Source organism: Pongo abelii, chromosome 17 (genome assembly GCF_028885655.2).
Source record: "Pongo abelii isolate AG06213 chromosome 17, NHGRI_mPonAbe1-v2.0_pri, whole genome shotgun sequence".
Classification (NCBI taxonomy): domain Eukaryota; kingdom Metazoa; phylum Chordata; class Mammalia; order Primates; family Hominidae; genus Pongo; species Pongo abelii.
In genome coordinates this window covers 23,774,952-23,785,818 of record NC_072002.2, presented here as the reverse complement: position 1 = coordinate 23,785,818, position 10,867 = coordinate 23,774,952, and the positions used below count along the sequence as shown (strand labels likewise).

Genomic DNA, 10,867 nt, shown 5'->3' with positions numbered 1-10,867 from the left:
ATGTGCAGGTTAGTTACATATGTATACGTGTGCCATGCTGGTGCGCTGCACCCACTAACTCGTCATCTAGCATTAGGTATATCTCCCAATGCTATCCCTCCCCCCTCCCCCCACCCCACAACAGTCCTGGAAGTGTGATGTTCCCCTTCCTGTGTCCATGTGTTCTCATTGTTCAATTCCCACCTATGAGTGAGAATATGCGGTGTTTGGTTTTTTGTTCTTGCGATAGTTTACTGAGAATGATGATTTCCAATTTCATCCATGTCCCTACAAAGGACATGAACTCATCATTTTTATGGCTGCATAGTATTCCATGGTGTATATGTGCCACATTTTCTTAATCCAGTCTATCATTGTTGGACATTTGGAACAAAGACTTATTCCAAGTCTTTGCTATTGTGAATAATGCCGCAATAAACATACGTGTGCATGTGTCTTTATAGCAGCATGATTTATAGTCCTTTGGGTATATACCCAGTAATGGGATGGCTGGGTCAAATGGAATTTCTAGTTCTAGATCCCTGAGGAATCGCCATACTGAATTCCACAAGGGTTGAACTAGTTTACAGTCCCACCAACAGTGTAAAAGTGTTCCTATTTCTCCACATCCTCTCCAGCACCTGTTGTTTCCTGACTTTTTAATGACTGCCATTCTAACTGGTGTGAGATGGTATCTCATTGTGGTTTTGATTTGCATTTCTCTGATGGCCAGTGATGGTGAGCATTTTTTCATGTGTTTTTTGGCTGCATAAATGTCTTCTTTTGAGAAGTGTCTGTTCATGTCCTTCGCCCACTTTTTGATGGGGTTGTTTGTTTTTTTCTTGTAAATTTGTTGGAGTTCATTGTAGATTCTGGATATTAGCCCTTTGTCAGATGAGTAGGTTGCAAAAATTTTCTCCCATTTTGTAGGTTGCCTGTTCACTCTGATGGTAGTTTCTTTTGCTGTGCAGAAGCTCTTTAGTTTAATTAGATCCCATTTGTCAGTTTTGGCTTTTGTTGCCATTGCTTTTGGTGTTTTAGACATGAAGTCCTTGCCCATGCCTATGTCCTGAATGGTAATGCCTAGGTTTTCTTCTAGGGTTTTTATGGTTTTAGGTCTAACGTTTAAGTCTTTAATCCATCTTGAATTGATTTTTGTATAAGGTGTAAGGAAGGGATCCAGTTTCAGCTTTCTCCATATGGCTAGCCAGTTTTCCCAGCACCATTTATTAAATAGGGAATCCTTTCCCCATTGCTTGTTTTTCTCAGGTTTATCAAAGATCAGATAGTTGTAGATATGTGGCGTTATTTCTGAGGGCTCTGTTCTGTTCCATTGATCTATATCTCTGTTTCGGTACCAGTACCATGCTGTTGTGGTTACTGTAGCCTTGTAGTATAGTTTGAAGTCAGGTAGTGTGATGCCTCCAGCTTTGTTCTTTTGGCTTAGGATTGACTTGGCAATGCGGGCTCTTTTTTGGTTCCATATGAACTTTAAAGTAGTTTTTTCCAATTCTGTGAAGAAAGTCATTGGTAGCTTGATGGGGATGGCATTGAATCTGTAAATTACCTTGGGCAGTATGGCCATTTTCACGATATTGATTCTTCCTACCCCTGAGCATGGAATGTTCTTCCATTTGTTTGTATCCTCTTTCATTTCCTTGAGCAGTGGTTTGTAGTTCTCCTTGAAGAGGTCATTCACATCCCTTGTAAGTTGGATTCCTAGGTATTTTATTCTCTTTGAAGCAATTGTGGATGGGAGTTCACTCATGATTTGGCTCTCTGTCTGTTATTGGTGTATAAGAATGCTTGTGATTTTTGCACATTGATTTTGTATCCTGAGACTTTGCTGAAGTTGCTTATCAGCTTAAGGAGATTTTGGGCTGAGACAATGGGGTTTTCTAGATATACAATCATGTCATCTGCAAACAGGGACAATTTGACTTCCTCTTTTCCTAATTGAATACCCTTGATTTCCTTCTCCTGCCTAATTGCCCTGGCCAGAACTTCCAACACTATGTTGAATAGCAGTGGTGAGAGAGGGCATCCCTGTCTTGTGCCAGTTTTCAAAGGAAATGCTTCCAGTTTTTGCCCATTCAGTATGATATTGGCTGTGGGTTTGTCATAGATAGCTCTTATTATTTTGAGATACGTCCCATCAATACCTAATTTATTGAGAGTTTTTAGCATGAAGGGTTGTTGAATTTTGTCAAAGGCCTTTTCTGCATCTATTGAGATAATCATGTGGTTTTTGTCTTTGGTTCTGTTTATATGCTGGATTACATTTATTGATTTGCATATATTGAACCAGCCTTGCATCCCAGGGATGAAGCCCACTTGATCATGGTGGATAAGCTTTTTGGTGTGCTGCTGGATTCTGTTTGCCAGTATTTTATTGAGGATTTTTGCATCAATGTTCATCAAGGATATTGGTCTCAAATTCTCTTTTTTGGTTGTGTCTCTGCCAGGCTTTGGTATCAGGATGATGCTGGCCTCATAAAATGAGTTAGGGAGGATTCCCTCTTTTTCTATTGATTGGAATAGTTTCAGAAGGAATGGTACCAGTTCCTCCTTGTACCTCTGGTAGAATTCAGCTGTGAACCCATCTGGTCCTGGACTTTTTTTGGTTGGTAAGCTATTGATTATTGCCACAATTTCAGCTCCTGTTATTGGTCTATTCAGAGATTTAACTTCTTCCTGGTTTAGTCTTGGGAGGGTGTATGTGTTGAGGAATTTATCCATTTCTTCTAGATTTTCTAGTTTATTTGCGTAGAGGTGTTTGTAGTATTCTCTGATGGTAGTTTGTATTTCTGTGGGATTGGTGGTGATATCCCCTTTATCATTTTTTATTGTATCTATTTGATTCTTCTCTCTATTTTTCTTTATTAATCTTGCTAGCAGTCTATCGATTTTGTTGATCCTTTCAAAAAACCAGCTCCTGGATTCATTAATTTTTTGAAGGGTTTTTTGTGTCTCTATTTCCTTCAGTTCTGCTCTGACTTTAGTTATTTCTTGCCTTCTGCTAGCTTTTGAATGTGTTTGCTCTTGCTTTTCTAGTTCTTTTAATTGTGATGTTAGGGTGTCAATTTTGGATCTTTCCTGCTTTCTCTTATGGGCATTTAGTGCTATAAATTTCCCTCTCCACACTGCTTTGAATGCATCCCAGAGATTCTGGTATGTTGTGTCTTGGTTCTCGTTGGTTTCAAAGAACATCTTTATTTCTGCCTTCATTTTGTTATGTACCCAGTAGTCATTCAGGAGCAGGTTGTTCAGTTTCCATGTAGTTGAGCGGTTTTGAGTGAGATTCTTAATCCTGAGTTCTAGCTTGATTGCACTGTGATCTGAGAGATAGTTTGTTATAATTTCTGTTCTTTTACATTTACTGAGGAGAGCTTTACTTCCAAGTATGTGGTCACTTTTGGAATAGGTGTGGTGTGGTGCTGAAAAAAATGTATATTCTGTTGATTTGGGGTGGAGAGTTCTGTAGATGTCTATTAGGTCCACTTGGTGCAGAGCTGAGTTCAATTCCTGGGTATCCTTGTTGACTTTCTGTCTCGTTGATCTGTCTAATGTTGACAGTGGGGTGTTAAAGTCTCCCATTATTAATGTGTGGGAGTCTAAGTCTCTTTGTAGGTCACTCAGGACTTGCTTTATGAATCTGGGTGCTCCTGTATTGGGTGCATATATATTTAGGATAGTTAGCTCTTCTTGTTGAATTAATCCCTTTACCATTATGTAATGGCCTTCTTTGTCTCTTTTGATCTTTGTTGGTTTAAAGTCTGTTTTATCAGAGACTAGGATTGCAACCCCTGCCTTTTTTGGTTTTCCATTTGCTTGGTAGATCTTCCTCCATCCTTTTATTTTGAGCCTATGTGTGTCTCTGCACGTGAGATGGGTTTCCTGAATACAGCACACTGATGGGTCTTGAGTCTTTATCCAATTTGCCAGTCTGTGTCTTTTAATTGGAGCATTTAGTCCATTTACATTTAAAGTTAATATTGTTATGTGTGAATTTGATCCTGTCATTATGATGTTAGCTGGTTATTTTGCTCGTTAGTTGATGCAGTCTCTTCCCAGTCTCGATGGTCTTTACATTTTGGCATGATTTTGCAGCGGCTGGTACCGGTTGTGCTTTTCCATGTTTAGCGCTTCCTTCAGGAGCTCTTTTAGGGCAGGTCTGGTGGTGACAAAATCTCTCAGCATTTGCTTGTCTGCAAAGTATTTTATTTCTCCTTCACTTATGAAGCTTGGTTTGGCAGGATATGAAATTCTGGGTTGAAAATTCTTTTCTTTAAGAATGTTGAATATTGGCCCCCACTCTCTTCTGGCTTGTAGGGTTTCTGCCGAGAGATCCGCTGTTAGTCTGATGGGCTTCCCTTTGAGGGTAACCCGACCTTTCTCTCTGGCTGCCCTTAACATTTTTTCCTTCATTTCAACTTTGGTGAATCTGACAATTATGTGTCTTGGAGTTGCTCTTCTCGAGGAGTATCTTTGTGGCATTCTCTGTATTTCCTGAATCTGAATGTTGGCCTGCCTTGCTAGATTGGGGAAGTTCTCCTGGAGAATATCCTGCAGAGTGTTTTCCAACTTGGTTCCATTCTCCCTGTCACTTTCAGGTACACCAATCAGACGTAGATTTGGTCTTTTCACATAGTCCCACATTTCTTGGAGGCTTTGCTCGTTTCTTTTTATTCTTTTTTCTCTAAACTTCCCTTCTCGCTTCATTTCATTCATTTCATCTTCCATGGCTGATACCCTTTCTTCCATTTGATCACATCGGCTCCTGAGGCTTCTGCATTCTTCACGTAGTTCTCGAGCCTTGGTTTTCAGCTCCATCAGCTCCTTTAAGCACTTCTCTGTATTGGTTATTCTAGTTATACATTCTTCTAAATTTTTTTCAAAGTTTTCAACTTCTTTGCCTTTGGTTTGAATATCCTCCCGTAGCTCGGAGTAATTTGATCGTCTGAAGCCTTCTTCTCTCAGCTCGTCAAAGTCATTCTCCGTCCAGCTTTGCTCCGTTGCTGGTGAGGAACTGCGTTCCTTTGGAGGAGGAGAGGAACTCTGCTTTTTAGAGTTTCCAGTTTTTCTGCTCAGTTTTTTCCCCATCTTTGTGGTTTTATCTACTTTTGGTCTTTGATGATGGTGATGTACAGATGGGTTTTTGGTGTGGATGTCCTTTCTTTTAGTTTTCCTTCTAACAGACAGGACCCTCAGCTGCAGGTCTGTTGGAGTACCTGGCCGGCCGTGTGAGGTGTCAGTCTGCCCCTGCTGGGGGATGCCTCCCAATTAGGCTGCTCAGGGGTCAGGGGTCAGGGACCCACTTGAGGAGGCAGTCTGCCCGTTCTCAGATCTCCAGCTGCGTGCTGGGAGAACCACTGCTCTCCTCACAGCTGTCAGACAGGGACATTTAAGTCTGCAGAGGTTACTGCTGTCTTTTTGTTTGTCTGTGCCCTGCCCCCAGAGGTGGAGCCTACAGAGGCAGGCAGGCCTCCTTGAGCTGTGGTGGGCTCCACCCAGTTCAAGCTTCCAGGCTGCTTTGTTTACCTAAGCGAGCCTGGGCAATGGTGGGCGCCCCTCCCCCAGCCTCGCTGCCGCCTTGCTGTTTGATCTCAGACTGCTGTGCTAGCAATCAGCGAGACTCCGTGGGTGTAGGACCCTCTGAGCCAGGTGCGGGCTATACTCTCCTAGTGCACCGTTTCCTAAGCCCCTCGAACAAGCACAGTATTCGGGTGGGAGTGGCCCGATTTTCCAGGTGCCGTCTGTCACCCCTGGAAAGGGAACTCCCTGACCCCTTGCGCTTCCCGAGTGAGGCAATGCCTCGCCCCTGCTTCGGCTGGTGCACGGTGCACTCACCCACTGCCCTGCGCCCACTGTCTGGCACTCCCTAGTGAGATGAACACGGTACCTCAGATGGAAATGCAGAAATCACCCGTCTTCTGCGTCGCTCACGCTGGGAGCTGTAGACCGGAGCTGTTCCTATTCGGCCATCTTGGCTCCTCCCCCCAGGTAAAACATTTTTAAAACAGAAAACAGCTTATAGAATAAGGATATAAAGAAAAAAATATTTTTGTACAGCTGTACAATGTATTTGTGTTTTAAGCAAAGTGTCATTACAAAAGAGTCAAGTTTAAAAAAAATTGAAAAGTTTATAAAGTAAAACCGTTACAGTAAGGTAGGCTGAATTTATTATTAAAGAAAGAAAATTTTAAAAACAAATGTAGTGTAGCCTAAGTGTACAGTGTTCATAAGGTCTGCAGTCATTTATGTGGTGTCCTGGGCCTTCCCACTCACTCCCTGCTCACTCTCTGTCTCTCCCAAAGCAACTACCAGTCTTGCAATCTCCATTCATGGTTATTACCCTTTACAGGTATATTATTTTCCCATATTTATACTGTACCTTTTCTATGTTTAGAGCCCAGATACTTACCATTATGTTACAGTGTCCTCTAGTATTCAGTACAGTCACACGGTGCCCAGGTTTGTAGTCCAGGAGCAATAGGCAATACCATATAGCCTAGGTGTGTAGTAGATTCTACTATCTGTTTGTGTAAGTACACTCTGTGATGTTCACACAATGACAAAATTGCCTAATGATGCATTTCTCAGAAGGCAACCCCTTCGTTAGGCGATGCATGATTGTAATTTGATTAAAGTCTCATCATAAGTGGAAGGACTGGTACCCAGGCCTGGCCAACCCCCAAAGCCCAAGCTCTTAATTAGCCACTTTACTGCCTTTTTAGTTCAGGAAATTCACTAAAATCTCAGCTGGTTATGCCAATTTGTGATTAACTGGACTTCTTCTTGTAAACATTTAAAAAGGAAAATAATAGGAAGGCAATTTGATAATGAAGTTGTTTAGCAAGTCAGTTCTGGTATCAGCTGTGAGTGCTACAAACTGAGATGTCCCAGGGCTGTTCAGAGCCAGCCTGGCTACATCAGAGCCTGAAGACAGTGCAACTGGACTAAAGACAGATGCCAGAGACAGTGTAACTTGGACTAACGGGAACAGATAAGGGCACAAGAGAACTCCAGAACAAAGCAACAGTCCATGAGCCCAACATGTTTGCCACCCAGGAGCTCAAACTTTGGCTGACCTCTCCCAGCGCTCAGCCCAAATTGTAGATCAGGAAGTCAGACGAGCAGGCAAGTTCACCCAGTCATGGAGTGGCCTTACCAGTACTCTTGGCCCCATCTGAAGGTTCCAGACATGATTCCTATTAGGGAATAGGTTCAAATGACCCAACCAATAGCATTCAGCATCTGCCATGTGTAAGGCACCGCTTTAGAGTGTGGGTGCCAAGAAGAATGGAATAGGGCCTTACTTGCCAAACACATCCAGCCAGAGGACACAGATAACCCAATGTCCTTCGCAGGCAATGGCAGGGAGCACGTCCCCAGGAACCTTGCTGGGAATGGTAGTACCTGCCATTGCCTCCTCCCCACAACACTCCACAGCATCAGGTGGCTTTCTGTTTCCAGGGCACAGCCTGGGCCTCCCCTGTGTGCCCTGAACTGAGGATGTCTTTTCCTTCCTGTGAAACTCATCACATCCTTCATAATCACCTAGAAAGCTGTCCCCGTGGGGAAGCCTTCTCCCCATTACCTTGTATTCTGCATTGACCTGCCCCCTCCCTCTGGCTGCCTTGCATTGGGAGCTTGCTAATTTGTCCTGCCCATCAGACAGTAGGGTCCTCAAAAGCAGGGCACATCCATTTTCCCCAGAGCCTGGCATTTATTGAGTGCCTGTGTGGACCAGACGCCAGGTTAGGTGCTTTATATATATATTATCTGTTTTATAATTTCCCTTCTCCACACATGAGGAAAACAAGGCTCAGAGAGGTTAACTTGAGCAAAGGCACACAGGTGCTAAGTCCTTCTGACCCTTTCCACTAAATGACCCTGACTTTTGCATAATGAGCCTTCCACAAGTGTTGAAAGAATGAATGACAGCAAGTAAGAGGCTGGACCTGACAGGAAAGTGGAGTCAGAGAGTGACTACTAAATGGAATCCTAGAAAGTGCTTGCAGGTGGTGAGCTCTCATGAAAACAGCCAAATCTACCTTTAACATGGAAGAGTTATGTTTTCCTAGTCTGTTCCTGATTTACCAATGCTCTCTTCTTCTCTTTGTCCTACAGCTATCTTTTTCTCATTCATTCATTTACTCATTCAAAATATATTGTCTACTTCATGCCAGATAGTATTTGAAATGCTGAGAATTTAACACTACACAAAATCAATCTCTGCTCATCTTGAGTTTTATGTCTTGTGTCTGTGTCTGTGTGTGTGTAAAATGCAGAGAGAATGTGGCATATCATATAGTAGCAAGTGCTAAGAAGAAAATCAAGCAGGCTAAGGACACAGAAGAGGTGGGAGCTCCTGTTTTATATAGGGTGTCTCGGGATCAGGGATAAAGTACAGGAATGGAAACATTTCCAGCTAAAACACTGAATATATTTTCCTAGACTGACTGAAAGTTACCCAATTAGATCAAGAAGAGCAGCAGAAGTGACACAAGACTCTCCCAGCTTAGTGACCAGCCCCTGACCCAGGCTCTCACTGAAGTCTAGGAAAGCGGCCAAAGAAATTGTATGTTTCAAAATAAGTGGGGTTGGAGAAGGATATTTTTGTGTTAAAGCAGTATTTTATTGAGAGACCTTATTAAGCAATCTAAATTTCATAATCTAGCAATGTAAAAAGACCTATCAAAGGGTATCTTGCCCAAGTTGATGCTTATCTACACATTTGAAGACCATTCTGTCAGTCTAAAAGGTCAGATGCGATTGGGTAGTATGATGTGTGACAGGACCAGGAGATCCTCTTTCCACCTCCTCTGTTACAAAGCAGAGCGTTGGTCCGATGCAATAATGCAGGAGGTACTGTGTCTAATGGCCAAACCCTATGAGAGCTGACAGATGTTCTGACTGAGGCTCTGTGGGCAGAAGAAAGCCTAAACCTCACTTGGACAGTGTATTCATTCCTGTCTGTGTGAATCACTGCCCCTTCCAGCATAGAAAGGCCTCCATGTAATCAGCTTGTCACCAAGTAGTTGGTTTCCGTGAATGAGGGCATCATGTTGCGGGTGAAGCATTCACACCACAAATATTGAATTATACTCATGTTGAGGCCTTAAATAGAATATCTACTCTTGTATGTTCACCTCTGCAAGCCTTTTATGAGTTCTTCCATTCTCTGCCTCAGCAGTTCTGATATTTCAACTTCATTTAATGTGGGCCATTGCTACCCAGGCTTTCAAGAACCATCCTACCATGTTCCTTGCTGTATATTCAGTTCTTTATTAGAGGAAAGTGCTCTCATTTCCGTCAGCTTTTCCAACTTTATGCTCCACCAATCCTGACGCAGCCCCCTCAGCATATCCAGTCCCCTACAGAGTCTCCTGGCTTTTGCTGGTGCAAGTTGGCTGTGACCTGCAGTAACTTCAGCATATAGTTTTCAAATGTAGTGGCTCAACACAACAATTGTATTATAGCTTACATATTTCAGGGTTAGGAATACAAGCCAGGCTTGGCCAGGTGACTCTTATTCCATAGCATCACTGGAGTTCATTCGGTGGTGTTTATCTGGACAGTGGGCTGGCCTGGAGGGTCTCAGATAGCTTTACTCATGAGTCTGGTATCTCGACAGGCATCTGCAAGGCTTCTCCAGTGTGACGATCTGTGGGTGATTAGACTGCTCACATGGCAGCCCAGAGTTACCCAAGAGTATGTTACAGAAGACTCGGGTAGAAGCTACAAGACTTCTTATGCCCTAGCCCCTGAAATCCTATTCTCTATTTTCTGTTGATCAAACAAGTCATGAAACCAGCCCAGACAGAAGCAAAAGAGATTAGGTTTAGCTCTTAATGGGAAGAGTAGCAAAGAGTTTGTCACCATCTTTAATCTACCTTACCTCCTTAGCTAACTGACATGAATTTACCTGGCTAAGTTATGTTATGGTTTGACCCTTATTACAGACCCTGTTGGCAAGGATGGCATCTGGAGGTGAGCTTTGAGAATAGTACACATTGTCCCACAAGGCAGAGGCCTCTGCATCAATCTTGTGCTAGTGGGAACATCAGTCATTCATAGGGAGGATGGGCCACTTCTGCAGACCCTGAGGGCTCAGGGAAGGAGACAGATTCAAAGTGTTCCTGGGTATTCCTGTCTCAATCTCAGGATTTCACTTCTTTTCATTTAGGGACTTGACTTGGAGACATCAGACTTGCCAGGGTTGAGCCTCTTTTTTGCTTCCTTCAAAATTAAGTCCTGGTGTGACCTTTTGCTGTCCTGGCCCTCCTGCTGGAGGGGATGAAAGTCTCTTTCTGCATTGCCTTGGTGGCCCAGTAGTGTTCACATTTTACATCAAACAGGAGGTTCATTTAATGCAGCCTTAATTGTCTTTCTGCAGTGCATTGATGGCTTCCAGAAGAGAGTTTCATTCCACAGACCTTATGATTTTGCTATTCCACCAGAACCTCCTGACTGCCTGGGCTATCACCCCCAGCATGGGACTCCTTCACCCTGACCTGCCCAAATGCACCACAGTGAAATCTGCAACAGTTTCCCAGCCGCAACCTGCCAGGGGGCATGGGTGCCCCAGGGTGGGAGTCAGTGCTGGCCAGAGGAAGGTGAGTGAGCTTCCTGTGACCTTCCCTGGACTATGCCCAGTGCCAAATGTCTTAGTTTGAGTTTTTCTGGGAAGGAACTGGGAGGCAGATGTTCGTATGCAGGATTTTTGGGGGTTAGTGCTCCCCAGAACAGCACCCATAAGGGGAGAGGAAAGCAGGATTGGGTAAAAGGAGAAGGTGAGCTGTCCTTGGCTCCTTCAGGGGGCTCTGAGCTCCCATGGCCCAGACTTAATCCTGGGTGCCTGGTCTCTATGCTCCTGTTTTGA

The 10,867-nt window shown here is 43.6% G+C and overlaps 1 long non-coding RNA gene across 1 annotated transcript in view; it reads left to right on the top strand.

The window, feature by feature from the left end:
- The first annotated feature begins 5,520 nt into the window (after nt 1-5,520).
- The window catches only part of LOC134760285 (uncharacterized), a 116,343-nt gene continuing 110,996 nt past the window's right edge, over nt 5,521-10,867 (top strand). The window contains exon 1 of the long non-coding RNA XR_010137546.1: nt 5,521-5,982. This is a non-coding gene — a long non-coding RNA (uncharacterized LOC134760285). The remainder of the gene's footprint in view (nt 5,983-10,867) is intronic.